The sequence below is a fragment of the Lathyrus oleraceus genome, chromosome 6 (genome assembly GCF_024323335.1).
Source record: "Lathyrus oleraceus cultivar Zhongwan6 chromosome 6, CAAS_Psat_ZW6_1.0, whole genome shotgun sequence".
Classification (NCBI taxonomy): Eukaryota; Viridiplantae; Streptophyta; class Magnoliopsida; order Fabales; family Fabaceae; genus Lathyrus; species Lathyrus oleraceus.
Window position 1 is genome coordinate 431,218,716 of NC_066584.1, and position 22,151 is coordinate 431,240,866.

Here is a 22,151-nt window from a genome sequence, read left to right on the forward strand (position 1 = left end):
ACAAATTTTCATTTGAAGCATTTTTGGACACGTAATTTTGAGGTGAAAAACTTTCCATTTTTGGCAGTTTCCAATTACAGGTCACCTGCCATTTTTGGAAACTTTTCATCTGACTTTATTTTCTTCATTCTTGATGTTTGAAATGTCAAATGAAACTTGTTTCCACATGAATGAAGTGTATCCAACCCTCTCCCATCTCCAAATCCATCATTTCAAGCCCAGTTGACCACAGTTGACTTTTCTGATTGATAGATGAATTTGGCTATGCATTGATCAAGTTGAGCCTCAAACTCCTGATGAAATGGCTCAATGGTGAAACCCTAGCTTCCATAAGCTCAATATAATCACATGATGATCCCCATATCCATTGTAGACCCTATCTAATTGCCAAGCCCTGATTGGCCCAATGCAAATGATTAGGGTTGACCAGTGGTCAAAACCCTAATCTCAAGGTATCTGATCAATCTCTTGAATCTCTTGATGATAACAAGACCATGATGATGATGATGTATCATTTCAACCAAGATGAAGATCAATCTCCTTAAGAACCAAGAAACCCTAATTTGTACCACACATCCTCAGATGGTCAATGATCAATTCCAATGAAACCCTAGCTTGCATCTTAACCCCTTTATCTTCTGACCAAGACTTATGAGAATGACTTGCACAATGTAGCCACATGTTATGCAAATATGCAATGCCTAATGACCTACAAATGATATGTAAAAATGCAAAGCTAGTCCCAAGAGAGGAGGGCAAATCTTGAGGTGTTACAGCTGCCCCTATTCAATCCACTGTGAACCTGTCAATATGAATAGCCTCGGCTTTCAGATGATCAGGATGAAGAGTGATTGAATACCAAGAACAGACGAACAATTTGCACTCTGATGGGAAATAATTATCAATGCCTGTCAGAATCGGCAAAGAAACAATCTTGAAGAAACACCCGTCTGGAACGGAGAAAGTCGGCCTGATCACCGACACAACAACATCGACCTGGATACCAAAATAAATGGTAACGCAGGGATAACCATGGCTTGAACATCACATCCGCTGGGGACTATTATTTTTTGCTTTTTCTTGAACCCCGAAATTTTCTGATCTTTCTCTCTTCTTTCATTTTCTTGAACCCCGAAAATTTCTTTCGCGCAAATGATCCCAGATCACTGCATTTGAACCCCGATATCTTGTTTGCCAACATTATGAACCCCATTCTCCATTTGAACCCCAGTCGCCTGACGATAACTCGCGATCGCCATTGTGAACCTCGTTCTCCAGAAAATGCCGCAACATTTCCCTTTCTCCATTTGAACCCCACTCTCCAGAAAATGCCTCAACATTTCCTTTTCTCCATTTGAACCCCGTTCTCCAATTTCTCGTGATAATTCCGCTGGCACCGTCGGAAATAACACCAAACACCACTCTGAGGGTAACATATCAGAGGGTACACCTTCAACCAGACACTTACTGATGACTGGGAGGAAACTCGACGTTTACTGGACATCGAATCAATGATGTTGACAGACACCAAAGAAAACTCGACCAGACATTAACCAATGACTGGGAGGAAACTCGACGTTTACCGGACATCGAACAAGGATGTTTACAGGACATCAAACAAGGATGTTTACAGGACATCGAAGAATGATGTTTACAGGACATCGAAGAATGATGTTTACAGGACATCGAACAATGATGTTTACAGGACATCGAAGAATGATGTTTACAGGACATCGAAGAATGATGTTTACAGGACATCGAACAATGATGTTTACAGGACATCGAAGACTGATGTTTACAGGACATCGAAGAATGATGTTTACAGGACATCGAACAAGGATGTTTACAGGACATCAAACAAGGATGTTTACAGGACATCGAACAAGGATGTTTACAGGACATCGAACAATGATGTTTACAGGACATCGAACAATGATGTTTACTGGACATCGAACAATGATGTTTACTGGACATCGAACAATGATGTTTACTGGACATCGAACAATGATGTTTACTTGACACCAAACAATGATGTTTACTGGACACCTAACAATGATGTTTACTGGACATCAAACAATGATGTTTACTGGACATCAAACAATGATGTTTACTGGACATCGAACAATGATGTTTACTTGACACCAAAGAAAAACTCGACCAGACAGGGATCGACACGACACTTACTGGTATCACAAGGACGACATCCACATATGTTCAAAACCAGGCAGACGGTTGCCGGGGACTAACTGGAAAACACTGTTGCCCCAAAATCACGATGCTGAACTCCGCGGAATAACACCTTCCAACTTCTGTCGAAACCAATTCCCAAGCGGTAACCACGGCTTGAATCGCGCTGATCGCGTAACATTTCCATCTCTGTCCGATGGAAAAGCTTCCTCCAGTATCGCACTACTGGGGTACATTGCTGATCTGACATCATGATGCTAAACTCCTCAGAGTAACATCTTCCAACTCCTGTCTCGCACGACAGAAATCTCCTCCAGTATCGCACTACTGGGGAATACCGTTGACCCGACGTCACGATGCCAAACTCCTCAGAGTATCAACTTCACTGACCGGCAAAACCCATTCTTGGATGGTAACCACGGCTTGGGGTTAACTTATGCTTGCAATGCTGATGTTGATCTTCATTTCCATCTCTGTCCGACGGAAAAGTTTCCTCCAGTATCGCACTACTGGAAAAGTACTGTTGATAAAAACACGGTGCCACACTCCTCGGAGCAACACCTTCACCCTCAGGCAACCACCTCTCAAACGATAACCACGGTTTGAGACTAGCTTATGCTTGCAATATGATGCATGATTGATTTTTCTGCGTAATGCTCCATAATTATGGAAATGCTACGCGATTTATTATGCAATATGCTATGCTTATTCTACATGATGAATGCATAAAAAAGGCATCCCCCTCAAGGGACTCTTCCAGGGAGCTCGAGACACTCTGCTGAGGAACTCGCCAACACTCCAATCTCCACCCTGTTGGGGAATAACACTGCTGCTGGGGAAAGGCAACCCTTGCTGGGGAAAAACCTCCTTTGCACCCAATCCGCCCGGGGAATTGCTGGGGATAGAACCACCAATGCACTCTGTGGGGATACAACAGTCTTTGACTTGCTGGGGATGCAACACTCCTGACTCTGCTTGGGGAGACACCACCCACAGATACCTTCGCTGGGAAATAGCAACCCTCAGGCCTGGCGACTGGGGAAGCATCGATCTGAAATCGGCTGGGGATAACCATCCTGCCCCTGCTAGGGAATCCACAGACCTTGAATCTGCTGGCGAATTAGTCCTTCCGACTCTGCTTGGGGAGAAGGACAGCCTGGTACCGAACACCCGTCGACTCGTCGAACTACGGCATTCATATCCAACTCCCATGTTAGCTTTCCAATTTTGAGAACTCCCAGACTCGTCTTGACTTTTCTGCTCCATCATCTTGTATCCCCAATCGCTCCGTACTCGGCGGAGAGCGAACTCCTGGGATCTATACAGACTTTTCAATTTTCAGATTTTGAAGAGTCTTCTTGGTTAATTCTCAAGGATCGTGGTACGTCCTTCGCCGTCATTTCACCGTTCTCCTATTCATTCGTCCCTGATCGGACTCCATGGGGATTTGTTTTGTCAACAGCTTCCACATCACAACCTGCAAGTGAGGGAAAATACCTAACAGTACCTGCAAAACAGATCGTTAGATAAAACCGTGCCCCAGGCGTGTCAAGATTTCAACACTTGGGTCACTCAACCTTCCGAATAAGATTCCAAGCTTTCAATCTTATAAGCATGCATTGGAAGGGACCTATATGTCTTAAAATGCAAGATTCTTTATCAAAATAATTGGATGTTTTTGCAATCAAAGCGGTAATGAAAAACAAAAACAAAATTATTTGACTGAATATGCATTTTATTGATTGAAAAGTGTGGCTCAAATGAGCAATACAAAGGAAGCAATTCCTGAAAAGAGGTAATTGCGCATAAAAGGAAAAATCTATCCTAATGGCAATGTGAAACCCATGATCTCATCGAGTTCCAACTCGGTTACACCCCATATGTCCTCAGACTCTCCGTGCTTTCTGCCTTCTGAACAAGACGTTTCCGACTGATCCCTACCGGGTATTATCCATGTGCTCTAACCAAAGAGAACGATCATGCTAGACGCAGTTGTTCGTTTCAATCCCTCTTTTGCCTGGACCGCCCTTTCGGGTTTTCAGTCCACCGGGATACCCATTTTTGCCCAAGTCGCCTTTTCAGGTTTTCGACTTGCGGGGTGTACAATTTTTTCATTTTATCCCTAATTTTTGCCCGAACCTTTCTTTCTGTTTTTTGGTTCGCCGGGATGCCCTTTTTTGCCTGGACTATTTTATTCTTTTCGTCCAACGGGTCTCTTTATACGAAGTATTTTTTAACTGCGTCTGCATTCACAGGGGATGGAAAATCCTTGCCATCCATGGTCGTTAACAACAAGGCTCTGTCGGAGAAAACCTTCTTGACCACGAATGGACCTTCATAATTGGGTGTCCATTTGCCCCTACGATCGTTGAGGAGGAAGGATCCTTTTCAGCACCATATCACCTACGTGATATACCCGAGGTCGCACCTTTCTGTCAAAAGCACGCTTCATCCGCTGCTGGTACAACTGCCCATGACAGATGGCTGCCAGCCTCTTCTCTTCAATCAGGCTTAACTCTTCGTACCGGGTTCTTACCCACTCCGCCTCTTGCAACTTCACGTCCATCAGGACTCTCAAAGAGGGAATCTGAACCTCAACCGGTAGCACGGCTTCCATTCCATACACCAACAAGAAAGGCGTTGCCCCAGTAGATGTACCGAGGTACAATACCCAGGATACAAGCTTCACACTTGCCCATACTGTCGGTGCATTCGAATGCTAACCTGGAAACGAAGGGAACATGGGATCCCTTCGGCGTAACCAAAGCACTAACTCGTCCACATTAACCCCATCAGACATCAGAATCCGTTCGGATTTGGGGTCGGGCCCCTCCTCCGGGATCGGTTACTCTCAATCTTTCGATTAGAGTACCTCGAGATGTCCTCATCAGGGAACTTAAACTTCACCGGTTGATAATCCTCTACGGGTTGTGGGGCGATGTAATCAGACAATACACCCCTTGATTGCTTTCTGGGAATATCCCAAATCAGTCAACCTTCTCTTGCACTCTCGCAACCCGTCCGGCCAATGCTGGTTTTTTTTCAAAAATCTACCTGATCAGATCCATCTCGAAATCCACAAAGTGGTATGAACCAGCATACACTGTCTCGGTCGGCGAGCAGCCTATGCCAAAGTACAACAAGTTTTCTCGAGCAGTGAATGTATTGTTTCACAGTCGGTAAACTTTTTGCTAAGGTAGTATATGGCATGCTCTTTTCGACCAGACTCGTCATGCTGCCCCAATACACCCCATAGACCCCTCGAGGACCGTCAAGTACAGAATTAACGGTCTTCCCTCCACAGGAGGCATCAGAATCGGAGGCTCCTGCAAATATTCTTTTATCTTTTCAAATGCCGCTTGGCAATCATTATTCCACCTGACCGTTTGATCTTTTCTCAATAACTTGAATGGGTTCACACATGGCTGTTAGGTGAGATGTGAACCATGACATGTAGTTCAATCTACCTAATAGACCACGAACTTCTTTTTTGTTCTAGGTTCAGGCACTTCCTTTTTTTTTTCTTCTTTTTTTTTTATAAAAAAAACAGGATCAACCTCGATTCCTCTCTTACAATGAACCCCAACATCTTACCGGACTGCACTCTGATAGTGCACTTATCTGAATTCAACCTCAGTTTGAATTGTCTTAACTGGTCCACTCAGCTTGGCCAGATCTGCCAGATGCCCCTCTTCTGTTTGGGACTTTGCTATCATGTCATCAACATAGCATTCGATTTCATGATGAATCATATCATGAAACAAAGTCGCCATGGCTCTCTGATAAGTAGCACCGGCATTCTGCTTCTCTAGAGGACAGTCTCCTTTCCATGATAGCTTATGCACAACGACATCGGTATCCGACCCTGGCACATCCTGACATGACCAGGTGAAGGTATCCACATGCTCTTTCAACGGGGCTACCATTCTGCTCTCGACTTGCCTCTGAAGCGGCCCTAACTTTCGTTTCCTTTCCTACCTCGGCGGCGCTTGGAATAACAATCTCAACTCGCTCCTCATGCGGCTGAATCACCTTTTCCTCTTGTTTCGACAACCTGGCTAATCTTCCAGCAGATCACAATCTTCTTCGCCTTCTTCTTCGGCATGATAGATCGGATTGTCGAAGTCATATGAGGTGTAACCGATTTGTTATCATCGAGATCCGGAGAATTACTTTTTGATGTCGGAACGAGATAAATCAAAAAGGGGAAAAATAAAAACAAACATTGCCATTTTTATTTATTTTTAAACTGCAAAAATAAATGAAAAACAGGGAGCACCGCTTTTAATTGAAAAACATCCGTTTATTTATGATGCCAAATGTTGCAAAATGAAACATGAGGTGGCCCTTACAATGAACCATTACGTGTCGGGCAACACGCATGGCTTTCATGCAAATAAAATCTGAAAACAGAAATATTACTCTTCCAGTAGAATGACAGTGATGATCTTGTTAGGCCTTCCAGCTTCCTGGTACGCACGATCTTATCCATTGATCAATCTCCCAGTCACTGTCAGTTTCTTCACTCACCGCACCGGCGTGAACTGGATCTAGCATTCCAGCACTGATAAACGTGAACAATGGACGGCGACCTCTGTTTTGCTCAGACGAGTCTTGGCCCGGCTGATAGCCAACCCCAAACATATCCGCCTTTACCACGATGCCCACGATCTTTCCCCAGCCTGGGATCCCTCCATTTCTCACCACTTCCACAGCCTGTTTATAAGAAGAAATGGACGGCTTTTTCTCTTTCTCAACCCCAATGGCATTTTCCACCCCGACGGTTTCAGCTGCCAGACTGGGTGCTTTACACCTCACATCGTCCATTTCTACTTTCATCATTCTCCGGATTGTTTCCCCAATCACTACACACCCCTTTGTGGCGACAGCCGCACAACAGTTATCGACACCAGGGAAAGCCCCACTCTTCATCGGACGCTTCTGAACTACAGACATTGGAATCTTTAACTGATCCCCGTTCGTTTCATCCATTTTCCTCTTGTCTTTGGACATCACATTCACCCCCATAGGGCCATGCATCGGCATGGGGTCAGTATTAACATCTGACATCAGCGTAAAATTTATGGCTTTAGAATCCACCAAGTCCTGGACCACATGCTTAAAAGCTTTGCAATCCTCAATGTGATGTCCGGGTGCACCAGCATGGAACTTGCACCTGACATTCTCATCATAACTTGCAACCCTCTGATCCGGTTTCCCTGGAACCAATGTCCTTGGCTGCACCAATCCGAGATCCATCAACTTCTTGAACAGAACAGCATAAGTCACGGGCGGCTTATTAAAATGACGATCTGCCATCCTTCTTCTCACTTGGCACCCAGCTTTTTGCGTTCTCTGTTGAGGTGGCTACTGCTGTTGTAGTACAGATGAATTATCAGCAGGAATAGTCACTGCAGCAGCATACGGGTAGTAACGATCTTTACCCCTTTTGGCATGCACATCCATTGATTCAACATCCTTCCTGTGCTGACTACTGCCAGAGGGCTTCGTTACTCCAGACGACAGAGCATCTCCCTGGATTTTCCCCATTCTTAGCCACTGTTCAATCCTCTCCAACCTCTCAACGATTGCTTTCTGCCCCACGGCGAGCCCTTGCATGATGTTGAACAAATCACCCATCTTCTCTTTCAGGTCGAGAAGGTCGGCGTTGGGAAGATTCATCATTCCTGTGTCAATCAAACATGTTAGAAACTGACACCTGTAAAACAGCAAACAGGTTAATATGCATGAATGCAACGTCTATCCATACGAGGAAGCTTCTGTCTTTCGATTCTGGTTTCATCGAGACAGATAATATTTTGACATCCACATTCTGAAATTCATGATGTCTCTCAACCAGATTCTCAATCAATAATTCTCCCCATATGGCTAGACATAGGTTCGATGCAGATGAATGCAAAATGTGGATGATGCTGATGCATGAATGCAATGCACTGTGCCATCCTCCAAGTCATCTGATCATTTACTGTACTGAGTTACGGCCTCCGAACTGATCACAACCATCTGAGGGAATATGTAACCACAAATCCGACTTGGGGGTTCCGAAATAAACGGAACTGAAAGGTACATCACCATCACCATCAGACAAATTCTGAGCAGATACCCATAACCATCTCTGAATCGGCCCGGGGAATCCTGAAATAAACGGATCCCCACTGATAAATAACTCGGACAGCACTCCGGCGTCTCTGAAATAAATGGCCATAAATCCGACTTATAAATAGGACTCTGATCAACGGAACCAAAAGTCACCATCAAAGTCACCAACTGAACATGCATCTGAAAGAATCACCCTCCCCTCACAGGTAAATTCTAATCAGGTCATCCTAAGGCGGATAATAGTCTCGACAATCGGGCAAAGATACTCAATGGGTTTTCCCTTTCGGGTGTGCCATTGTAGCTCTCCTGAGATCGTCTAAACCAAAGATCCGGGAAATGATCGGTCACCGAAGTCAATAGCTCAGATGAAGTGACTCAACCAGAGTGGAGTACCCCACAAAGGAAGAGCACTATCAAATGAACCTCGTCCGGCTTGTGGTACATCACATTGCCAAGCACATGTTGACCTAACATGAAGGAGGCAACATGAGACCACACTAATCCTAGGTGTATACTCGGGCCTGGGTTTTAGCCCCACTCAAAACACCCACCCCAAAACAAGAAACCACCTGCACAGAGGACGGCAACATGATAGTATGATGCATGCAAATATTTATGCAAATATATACACAGTCAGAATAATAAATGCAATAAATAAAGCGGCACAAGCAACCTAAACTAACCTAGAACACTAGGAGAGACTCGCTTAGGGAAGATGGACCAGCACAGGTCAACATCTTGAGATCCCCAGCAGAGTCGCCAGCTGTCGCATCCGCGAAAAACAACCGGCGGGCTGAAACAAAAACAACACAGAGCCGCCACCGTGCGTTATTTATCCCAAAAGAGGGAAAGGAAACGCTCAGAGTAAACCTGGAAAAAGCATGGTCTCGCGACCAAAAAGAAAGGGTACGGGAGTCGGTTACGCAAGGGGAAGGTATTAGCACCCCTCACGTCCGTCGTACTCGACGGGATCCACGCTCTAAAAGAAAGAAAAGGTTGCTAAACAAACATCACACACACACACACCGAAGACAACACAGGTGGGGTAAAAGAAGAGAGGGCTCGCTAGGACATCGCGTCCTATGCCTACGTATCTCGTCTGGAACGAGAATCAGAGCTGCCGTAGTTCGGCTCACGCACGCCAAACAAGACACACACAAACACGGGCAAACTTGGAACCCGAACGCCAATCGCTGGACTTACATCGGCTTCCGAACCAAACAAACACAATCAGGATACGGACAGCCAATCGCTGGTCTTACATCCATATCCTGACACACAAGAAGAAACAGACAATAAGTCACTAAGGAGTCGGGAACTCGAGCCTAGCAACTGTCAAGCAACACACACAAAAAAGAAAAAAAAGTGCCCGGAGAGACCTCGCACGGTCTCCTGCCTACGTACCTCATCTGGTATGAGGATCAGGGCGACGTAGTTCCCCTGAACGGGAAAGAAATTCTAACCAGATACAAAGGGAGACGCACTACTAGGGAGCTGGACTCGAGCCTAGATGTTATCATGCATCATTGCCCTATGCTATGGTTTCTAACTACTTGCACCACAGCAAGCTAATCCTAACCAGGAAGAAGCAAAGCATGCAAGCATAAACAAAACAAATCAAACATTCACAAGTAGCACACACTATATCCAGTCAAAAAGTGGGCTCAAACAAAGGGTCAGACTGCCAAGGCAAGTCATCTGTACAAGGGTGGTGTTAGCTCTTATCATTCATCATCATCATTCCATGAACCAAAAGGCATCAAACATGCAATTTGCAACCTCAAAGGACCAAACAGAATGATCATCATCAAAAGCATACCAAAACATTTCAATAAATTCCACAAAAATTCAAGTCTAAACAGAACATATCCAATGAATAGCATATCAAATTTCAGCTCATTTGGATCAAGGGCAGTAGGGCAATGAAAATCAAAAAGTTCAGACAAGTTCAAACAAGCCAACACAAGGCATCAAAACAAGCACTAACTTCCATCAATCATAAAACAGTGACAATACATGATAAATGAATGGGATCAAAAGCACAATGACCTATAATGTGTCTAGAATCACTCCACCAAATTTCATGATCATCCAATCAATGACCAGCATTTCACAAGCCAAATACAAACAAGTGTCACAAAAAATCAATAAATGACCAAGCAGGAGATAAAATCCCAAACAAATAGGAAATGTCATCAATAAATCCAGAAAAATTCACATGTAATCTTAACATCCATATGCTCAATCATGCAAAATTTTAGCTCAATCCAATATCCCTAAGCATGCCAAATAAAATCATGAAGTTCATCAAGCATGGTGTGACACAAATTGTCACACCTCTAATCAAAAATCCATATCTCATCAACCAGGGATCCAAAAATTGCAAACTACACATCAAAATCACCATCAAAGAGTCCAGAATAAGCACAAAAAATTTCATCAATTTCTTTGGAAGCATCATCATTTCATGAGTGATATGGCAAAGCATGTACATGAAGCATACATTCAAACAATCCCTAAGCAATTTATTTTTTCACACGTGCACAAAAATCATAAAAATCACCATTAAAAACTACACATCATAAGGAGAATCATGCAAAAAACCTCACAAAATTTGGACAAGAAATGAATTAGATATGGATTTTCTAAGTCATGGATCAAAATGAAATAACAAATGAAAAAAGAAAATGAAATGAAACAAATTAAAATGGAATAATGGCGTTTTTGTAATTATTCATCAGCAAGACAAAACGACGCCGTCCTCATTTAAACGCTGGCGCTACATGATAGGCTAATGGTGGCGGGAAACAGCAATTTGAATGGAAAAGCCAGGAAACAAGATCAAACACATGATGAAACACGTTCTTCATCAAGAACACCACAGAAATTCCAGAAAAATCAACATGAACTTTTTCTAACCAAAATGAACAAACTATATATCACTGGATCCATCTAAGCTAGTACATCACGAATATGCATTTAGTTTGGCCTAATTCTTCCTATGCTGCACGGATCGAACAGAAATAGGTTTGCACATCAAATTTCAATTCGAGATTTCTCATCCAATTCTCAACCAAATCAAAAACTACAAGCAGCATGATGATCTACATTGAAAGATCTATAAGAACCATATGACAATTCAAGCAATGAAGAATTTCGAATCCTAACCTCTTGATGATGGCAGATCGTGATTTTGATGTTTCCACGTGTGAAAAGCCAAAACAGATGAAGCTTCTTGATGTAGAAGTTGATTGAAACACGTGCCTCAGCTCAAAACAGCTCCAGGTGCAAGAATCATGAAGATGCCATGGTAGAGCAAGCATATGACAGTCACGATTTGGCACTGCTATGGCATGGATCTCGTGAAACAGTTATGTACGATCACTTGTAGAGCGTAGATCCAAGAAAAATGATCAAAAATGATGAAGAATTTGGTGAGAATTGATGAAAAATGTGTGAAGAAATTTTGAGAATTTGGAGAGAATTTGGAGGGAAAAGTTATTATGATCTTGAAGAATGAAATGTGATTACCAATTCTGTTATGATTAATATTATATACCATGCCTTAATCCATTCCATAATCACAATTAGCAAAATTGGATTGGATTAGTGTAATGCATTTTCAAGTGAAAGTCCAAAATAGCCTTTTCACAATTAGGCCAATGTAACAGTAAATGACAGTTGGAGCAAGTTCTATTTGGCATTTGTGAAGTGTATGAATGAGCCTTGTATGCAAAAACCTTGTAATTTGAAATTTCACCTATTTCCCCACCAATTTTCAAAGTGATCACTTGAAAAATGACGGTTTGCCATGACCATTTTTGATGAAATATGACCATGCATCATGAAAGTACATGTGAAATGTGGTTTGCTCAAATAAAGATCATCCAATTTGGCCATTCCATGTGAAAGTTATGCCACTTTGAATTTAGGCATTTTTGGAAAATGATTTGATCACAACTTGCCAACCATTCATGAGAAATTCATGTTCTTGGACTTTTTGGAAAGGTGAGAGCAAGATCTACAAATTTCATGTTGAACAAATTTTCATTTGAAGCATTTTTGGACACGTAATTTTGAGGTGAAAAACTTTCCATTTTTGGCAGTTTCCAATTACAGGTCACCTGCCATTTTTGGAAACTTTTCATCTGACTTTATTTTCTTCATTCTTGATGTTTGAAATGTCAAATGAAACTTTTTTCCACATGAATGACGTGTATCCAACCCTCTCCCATCTCCAAATCCATCATTTCAAGCCCAGTTGACCACAGTTGACTTTTCTAATTGATAGATGAATTTGGCTATGCACTGATCAAGTTGAGCCTCAAACTCCTGATGAAATGGCTCAATGGTGAAACCCTAGCTTCCATAAGCTCAATATAATCACATGATGATCCCCATGTCATTGCCAAGCCCTGATTGGCCCAATGCAAATGATTAGGGTTGACCAGTGGTCAAAACCCTAATCTCAAGGTATCTGATCAATCTCTTGAATCTCTTGATGATAACAAGACCATGATGATGATGATGTATCATTTCAACCAAGATGAAGATCAATCTCCTTAAGAACCAAGAAACCCTAATTTGTACCACACATCCTCAGATGGTCAATGATCAATTCCAATGAAACCCTAGCTTGCATCTTAACCCCTTTATCTTCTGACCAAGACTTATGAGAATGACTTTCACAATGTAGCCACATGTTATGCAAATATGCAATGCCTAATGACCTACAAATGATATGTAAAAATGCAAAGCTAGTCCCAAGAGAGGAGGGCAAATCTTGAGGTGTTACAGGTTTCTAATCCCATTGAATACAATGATCCTTCTCCTTTTCCAAATTTTGAATTCCCTGTGTTTGAGGCTGAGGAGGAAAGTGATGAAGAAGTGAGTGATGAATTGTCTCATCTTCTTGAGCATGAAGGAAAAGCCATTCAGCCATTGAAGAGCAGATTGAACTGGTCAACTTGGGTTCCGAGGATGATATGAAGGAAGTCAAGATTGGGTCTCGACTGTGTCCAGATGTGAAGAAGGGGTTGATTGATCTTCTTCGAGAATATTCAGATGTGTTTGCTTGGTCCTATCAAGACATGCCTGATTTGGATTCTGAGATTGTGGAGCATAGATTGCCATTGAAGCCAGAATGCCCGCTAGTCAAGCAGAAGTTGAGAAGAACGCGTCCCGATATGGCAGTAAAGATCAAAGAAGAAGTACAAAAGCAAATTGATGTCGGTTTCCTCGTGACTGCCGAGTATCCGCAATGGGTGGCCAATATTGTGCCTATTCCGAAGAAGGATGGAAAGGTCCACATCTGTGTCGATTATAGAGATTTGAATAAAGCCAGTCTGAAAGATGATTTCCCTCTACCACACATTGATATGTTGGTAGACAATACAACTAAATTCAAAGTCTTTTCGTTTATGGACGGATTTTCCGGATATAATCAGATCAAGATGGCACCCGAAGATATGGAGACGACCACATTCATTACACCTTGGGGAACATTCTGTTATAGAGTGATGCCTTTCGGTTTGAAAAATGCTAGTGCAACTTACCAGAGAGCAATGACTACTCTTTTTCATGATATGATGCACAAAGATATTGAAGTATATGTTGATGATATGATTGCCAAATTAGTTGATGAAGAGGAACATGTTAAGCATTTGTTGAAGTTATTCCAGCATTTAAGGAAGTATAAACTCCGCTTGAATCCCAATAAGTGTACTTTTGGTGTTCGTTCTGGTAAGTTGTTGGGCTTTATTGTTAGTGAGAAAGGTATTGAAGTTGATCTTGCCAAGGTCAAAGCAATACAAGAGATGCCTGCGCCCAAAACTGAGAAGCAAGTCAGAGGTTTTCTCGGCCGCTTGAATTATATCTCAAGATTCATTTCACACATGACTGCCACATGTGCGCCTATATTCAAGCTTCTTCAGAAAGACCAGTCTTGTGATTGGACCGAAGATTTCCAGAAAGCTTTTGACAGTATCAAGGAATATCTACTTGAGCCTCCAATTTTGTCTCCGCCTGTTGAAGGAAAACCGTTGATCATGTATTTGACTGTGCTTGAAGATAGTATGGGTTGTGTTCTTGGTCAGCAAGACGAGACTGGAAAGAAGGAATTTGCAATTTACTACCTCAGTAAGAAGTTCACCGACTGTGAGACTCGGTATTCTATGCTAGAGAAGACTTGTTGCGCATTGGCTTGGATTGCTAAGCGTCTGCGTCAATACATGTTGAATCATACCACTTGGTTGATATCCAAAATGGATCTAATCAAGTATATATTTGAGAAGCCTTCTTTAACTGAGAGGATTGCTCGTTGGCAGATGTTGTTATCATAGTATGATATTGAATACCGATCTCAGAAAGCAATCAAAGGTAGTATCTGGGATGACCATTTGGCTCACCAACCGATTAAAGATTACCAGTCAGTGCAGTTTGATTTTCCTGATGAAGAGATCTTGTACTTGAAGATGAAAGATTGTGATGAACCATTGCTTGAAGAAGGGCCAGAACCTGGTTCCCGTTAGGGCATGATATTTGATGGAGTTGTTAATCATTATGGTAATGGCATTGGGGCAGTAATCATTAATCCTCAAGGCACGCATTTTCCATTTACAGCTAGATTAACTTTCAAGTGTACAAATAATATGGCAGAATATGAAGCTTGCATTATGGGGCTTGAAGAGGCCATTGATCTCAGAATCAAGTATTTAGATGTCTATGGAGATTCAGCTTTGGTCATGAATCAGATCAGAGGTGGATGGGAGACAAATTAACCCGGTTTGATACCATATAGAGATTATGCAAGGAGGATTTCAACTTTCTTTACAAGGGTTGAGTTTTATCATATCCCTCGAGATAAAAATCGGATGGGAGACGCTCTTGCAACACTGGCTTCAATGATTATGGTGAAATATTGGAATGAGGTTCCCAATTTAACTGTGATGTGTCTTGATAGGCCAGCTAATGTATTCTCTGTTGAAGAAATCAAAGACGAGAAGCCGTGGTATTATGATATCAAGTGTTTCCTCTAAAGTCAAATTTACACATCTGGGGCATCTTTGAAAGATAAGAAGACTTTGAGAAGATTAGCCGGCAACTTCTATCTGAATGGTGATGTTTTGTACAAGAGAAACTTCGATATGGTTATGCTCAGATGCGTGGATAGACACGAAGAGGGTCTATTGATGACTGAAGTCTATGAAGGTTCCTTTGGTACTCATTCCAATGGATATGCAATGGCGAAGAAGATGTTGGGAGCAGGTTACTATTGGCTGACAATGGAATCTGACTGTTGCAAGTTTGTGAAGAAATGCCATAAGTGTCAAATTTATGCAGATAAGATTCATGTTCCTCCGACACTGTTGAACGTCATTTCCTCCCCATGGCCCTTCTCCATGTGGGGAATTGATATGATTGATCCCAAAGCGTCGAACGAACATCGTTTCATTTTAGTGGAAATTGATTACTTCACGAAATGGGTTGAAGCAACATCGTATGTAAATGTAACCAAGCAAGTTGTTGTAAGGTTTATCAAGAATCAGATTATATGTCGTTATGGTGTGCCAAGCAAGATCATTACTGATAATGGATCGAACTTGAATAATAATATGGTAGAAGCTCTTTGCAAAGGCTTCAAGATAGCACATCATAATTCTTCTCCCTACAGACCCAAGATGAATGAGGTTGTTGAAGCTGCAAACAAGAACATCAAAAAGATTATTCAGAAGATGGTTATGACATATAAGGATTGGCATGAGATGCTCCCATTTGCTTTGCACGGGTATCGTACATCCATCCACACTTCAATAGGGGCAACCCCTTTCTCTCTTGTATATGGTATGGAAGCAGTGCTCCCCGTAGAGGTTTAGATCCCATCATTGCGTGTGCTCATGGAAGCCAAGTTGACTGAGGCTGAATGGTGTCAGGCCAGGTATGATCAGCTGAGTTTGATAGAAGAGAAGAGGTTGACTGCTATGTGTCATGGTCAGTTATACCAGCAGAGAATGAAGAAAGCTTTTGATAAGAAGGTCATGCCTCGTGTGTTTAGAGAAGGTAATCTTGTGCTCAAGAATATTTTGTCTTTCAAACCAGATTCTAGGGGCAAATGGACTCCTAATTATGAAGGCCCATATGTTGTCAAGAAAGCCTTTTCAGGCGGTGCATTGATTCTTACAACTATGAATGGTGAAGAGTCCACTCGTCCTGTGAATGCAGATGCAGTAAAGAAATACTTTGCCTAAAAAGAAAAGAACAACTCGCTAAGTTGAAAACCCGAAAGGGCGGCTTAGGCAAAAATGAGCGTCTTGGTGGATTGAAAATCCGAAAGGGCGATCTAGGCAAAAGTTAGAGTCATAAAACAGAAAGAATTATCCCGATAAATTGAATACCCCACCTTCGGGCAATTTATGCACAAATTAGGGATTATGGCAAGTAACCGCATCCTGCCGATCTTCAGTGTTGAAGATGTTTTGAGCACAATAATCAACGGTGATTCATTATCCTCAGCAGCAGCCAAGAGCACAATGGATATCAAGAGTTGGTAGAAGGATTAGTGATCATTGTATTCAATGTAACCATTTTCCATGTAAATTACCATTTTCAACTTTGTAAAGATCTATGGAGTCTTGTCATTTACAGGCTACCATTCTATTAAATAAAGTTGAGCTTTTATCCAATTGTTTCTACTCTTATTTATTTTCAGCCAAATAGGTTTAAATTTTATTATGATCATTTTTGAAATTAAAGTTTTTAAATCAGAATCATTTTTCTTAAACATATGAAAGCATGAATTTTAAACAATCGATTTCATTTAAAAGGAATATCAATGGTGGTTCGAAAGTAGTAAGCCCTAAGTATGGAGCATTATTGGTTCTCCCCAAGCAGTAGGCACATTTCTCTTTCATCGCCGACATCATTTTTCAGCGCTCAGTGGTTATCAATCTCTCCGAATGATTTTTGCTCGCCATTTCCCCAGTAAAATAGCCAGTTGAGTCGGTTGATCAGTCCTCTGCAGAGTTTAGTGTTTACTCCCCAGCCGATTTTGGTCTCTAGCGGAGTAAGAACAGGTTTCCTCAGCAGTTCGCGAAGGTGCGGCAGTATTTCGGTTTCCCCACCAATCGCCATAAGATTCGCTCCCAGTCAGAGTTTCCTCCTGGTTTATGAGAAGATATTTGTGTTTATCCACTGCATGGTTGTCTCCCATTTGATATGGTGTTGACCTAAAATTCCCCACAGACGCGATAACAATTTTTCTCAGCAGATCTCCTCTTTCCCCAGCTATGGTTGAGCCTTTGGGATGCTGATCTCTTTTCTCCAACAGTTGTCTCCTTCTTTAGTGGATTGACCGAGAATTGTATCGATGATTCAAATATGTGACACCTTTGTATCCTTTGAGATTGTTTTGTCAGCATAATCATCATATATACATATACATATACATATATACACTCATATAATTTCATTATTTGCGTCATCGCACTTGTTGATTCATTCCTGTAATTTTAATTCGTTGTTATGGTGGTACTTTATCCCCATACGAGTTGGTTGTTTGTCCTCCCTCAATTGTAGAGTGTCGGCCCCTTAAGCAAAAAGACTTTAACCTTTCTCCATTCCTTACTGAGTTATTTCCTCGTGGATGATTATTATTTCAGTTTCCTCCCCAGTTGATTATTTGGATGGAACCACTCCCCTTGAGTTATACCCTCATTGGGTGGAGTCTTGATTGACCGTTTCTTTCTAGATTTTACCTAGATAGATGCTTTGGGTCCCCTAAGAGTTTATTACCATGTAACTGGTAATAATCTTCTTAGTTTGCAGTTTGTTACTTCTTGCCCAATACCCGGCAAAAATAACCCTTCTCTCCCCTTGCAGAGTCTATCCTTGATATGTTCATCCTAACCGATGACGAACATTCTCTTTGATGGTATTCTAAACAATAACTGATAGATGTAATTCCTATTCCTTCCCCAGAGTCTATCCTTGATATGTTCATCCTAACCGATGCCGGATATTCTCTTTGATGGTATTCTATCCAGCATTCGATAGATGTAATTCCTACTTTTTGTTCGGGTGGTTTATCCTTGATATGTTCATCTTAACCGATGACGGGTATCCTCATTGATATCCCCAGGAAAGTCTATCCTTGATATGTTCATCTTAACCGATGACATATTTTCTTTCCTTTGAGTCTATCCTTGATATGTTCACCTTAACCAGTGACGGATGTTCTCATCTTTGTTCTTCTGCCCAGTAACCGGTAGTTGTAAATCCTATTTCTGCAATTTTTCCCAGCAAGGCTATTCTTACCCAGTAACCGGTAGTGAATACACCTTCCTGGCGGCTTTCAGTGAGTCATCCTTGATATGTTCATCCTGACCGATGACGGGTGTCCTCTCTGTTAGATCTCTATCATCTCCATACCTAGTAACCAGTAGTGGATAATATATTTATGATCCTCCTGTGTTGAAGTTTATTTCTTTCCTAGTTGAGTTGAGTGCATATTTCCTTAGTGAAATCGTTGTCCCTGCATGATTCAAGTACGTCGATTTTATCCTGATTTACTCGTTTCCCCTGTAGATGTTCTTTTCCCCTCAGCTGAGTCTTTCCATTTTCATGGATTTCCTCTAGTCTCCCAATAGTTTCTAAGTCGTAGCCTGGCCTACGCACAACCCTTTTATCCCCTCAGAGTCTCTGTCTCCACAGTAAGTTTCCCTTACGGAATGCATTATACTCCTGCGGACCTTCGGTCTCTCTGATTCCTTTTCCTTTATGGCCATATTTCCCCACAAAGAGCTTATTTTACAATCATATCATATGCATCATGAGGTCTCTTAGGGACCAAAATTTGTTTCTACATGTTGTTATTTAAGCCCATTCTACTGAGTCGATATAAAGATATTGACCTTCACCTCCTTAGTTAGAATGTCCTTAAATAGGGGCAACTGTAAGAGCCCCAATTTTGACCCTAAGATCCCTCATGCAATTTCATCATATGCATTAGCATTGGGATCATACCTTGGCATCCTCCTTACTCCTCTTTCATTGAGTCTATTTTTGGGGGAGATCACTAAGCACCATGTGATCGTATCATACTTGTATATTATCATTTTTACTAACCAAAATACCAAAAATATGTATTTGCCTTGGTCTAACTCTTTTATAGGTAGGGCATGATCACCTTTGATCTATCAAGTTCACATCTAGGGTCTAAGACCCTCATGGCTAAGAGAACAACCAAGGATTGATCCACAATGTCTCTAAGCATCATATATGAGTCTCAATGATCTTTACATGTTATTTTGATCAAGATTTCTTCAAGAGTTTGGAGTGGGTTTGCCTTGGAAACCCTAGTTTATCTGGGTATCTTGAGTAACTTCTACAACAAGCTTCCTCACCAATTGATCAAATTTCTCAAAGGACACTTAAAATTACATCATATCATGCATATATGATCTACCATGAGCCTAAAAAGTCAAGATAATTGCAAGTTAGCAAGTTGGTTGATGGTGGTTGGCCAGATGAATTCATCTGTTCAAAACTGGGTCACCCTAGACCCTATCTCCTACAATTTTCATCATATGAAAATGACTCCAAGAGAAACATTACTCTAAATGACATTCCAAACAACTTTCATATTTAGGTCTAGAGATGATTTTTCTTGGAAAGTCATTTTCTATGTTGAAACATTATAGGTCATTTTGTCTAAACCCTAATTTGAAAATCAACTTCCCAATGCCATAACATGCTCAATTTTTATGATATGAAAGATTTCCGAGTTGCAAAATCAAATTCAAGATGTCTAACACAAATTTGATGTTTGGAGTGAAAGCTAAATCAATTTTTATGAGCATGTGATATGAGGATACATTATAGGTCATTTTGGACCAATACCATTGAACAAGTGATTTACCTCAACTTCAAAAGTGCATAACTCACTCATTCCAAATCCAAATGATGTAAAATTAGTGACTATTTTGAAGATCTTTGAAAGAGATACAACTTTTATGAAGACATGTTTCTCATTTGGAGCTCACATAAAATGTTAAGCAAGGTGGAATAATGAAGTATGTGACTTGACACTTAGAATTTTTTCCAACATGTTGAAATTTCCAAACTTCCACCTAAAAATTAACCATGATACAATTTCCAAATGGAAAAGTGTTCAACATAAGAGTTGTTCCTCTTGATCTAAGCTTTACAGAGAGTCCTAATTCATTCATTTTGGATGAAGTTTGAGGGGTCTGCGTATGGTGTAAACAGGGTCGTATCAGTTGGCAAGATTCAAGCTTTAAATGATCAAATAACTTTGCCTAGCCATTCAAGCTTCATTTAGACTTCATTTCATTGGATTTTGGATCAAATTGAGATGCTTCATGGGCCTGTACATGCCCATGCACACATGCCATTCACATTGCCAAATTTGGACAAGTTTTCAAGTGTGCAAATAACACTTCATTTTGCTATGAATAGAGATCCTATGTGCTCATTTCAAAGCACCCTTGCGCGCCAGCTTTTCCTCCATACTTGAAACCCTCACATTTGAAAGGAAAACCTAATGATTTTCATTTGAAAATTGACTTTGAATTTCACTGTTTGGAGATTCAAAAACTCCAGGATCCAAAGCTTTGCACCAATCCTAAGTCACTTCTGTAAGCTACCCGAGCAAGATCAAACACGAATTGAAGCAAGAGAGATCAAGTTCTGCACAACATTGAAGGTATTTACCATATTTTTTCTTCTCTTTGATTCTCACTCATTTCTCATCAATTCTCTTGGATATTTGGATGTCTGAAGTCCTACCAATATAGGCAAAAATATTGAGTTGCTTTGAGATCAAATCGAAGTAACTCAGTTGACACACCTCAAAATTCAACTCCACATATCTCTCTATATATTTGGAGTTAGTTAAAATTAAGGTGATATTCGTGATCTACGCCATTTTATCTTTCAGATCATGTCCTCTTTTAACATTTATGTTACGGTGATGATTGAACCAGTCCGGCCAGGGTCATCGGAGAAGATGACCGGCCTTTGGCTCCGGCAGTGACGTGGCACGGTTCAGAACCATTGATTCATTTTAAAATGTTTTAATATGGGGCATCCAAAGTGATTACCATGCGTGTGGAACATTTGACTTGGTGTAAGGTGGAACGCGCACTCAGATCCACTTGATCTGCCACCTCAAGTAATGAGGGAGATCAAGTGGTCCACGTTTTTTTGATTTTTTGATTTTAATTTTTATTCCTTTGATTTTCATTAATTCATATTAATTTTAATATTGATCCAAAAAATATGAGAGTTTTCACCAAAAATTTTTAAATAAAATCCTCTTTCATATTTTGAATTAAAATTATTTTTTGGATCATTATTAATATTTTTCATGATTTAATTGATTTTGTTAATGTTTTTAATTGTTTAAAAATATTTTTAAGTTTCCAAAAATTCTGATTTTTTTCCTCCAAGGTCCTTTGACCTTGTTTGACCTATGATAAATCTCAAGGTCATTTATTTGGTGTTTTGAAGAGGTTTTAGGAAATTGACCAACCATATTTAATTTAATGTATTATTTTTAGTATTTTTAATTGAATAAATGCCAAATAAATTATGTAGAGCCATTTTGATTGACTTTGGAAGTTTTACTTGTGTTGTTAGGCCTTGGTCAAGGTTGATTTGACTTTGTTAAGTTAAGATCATTGGATTTAGGGGATTGATGGAATGTACATTCCATCTCCCAAAATGAATGAATGATCTTAATTTGGTAAAAGTCCTCCTTTGTTCAATTTGAGTTTGATTTATTTCCCCGCCCACTTCATCTTATTCCCCTTCTTTATGCATTCATG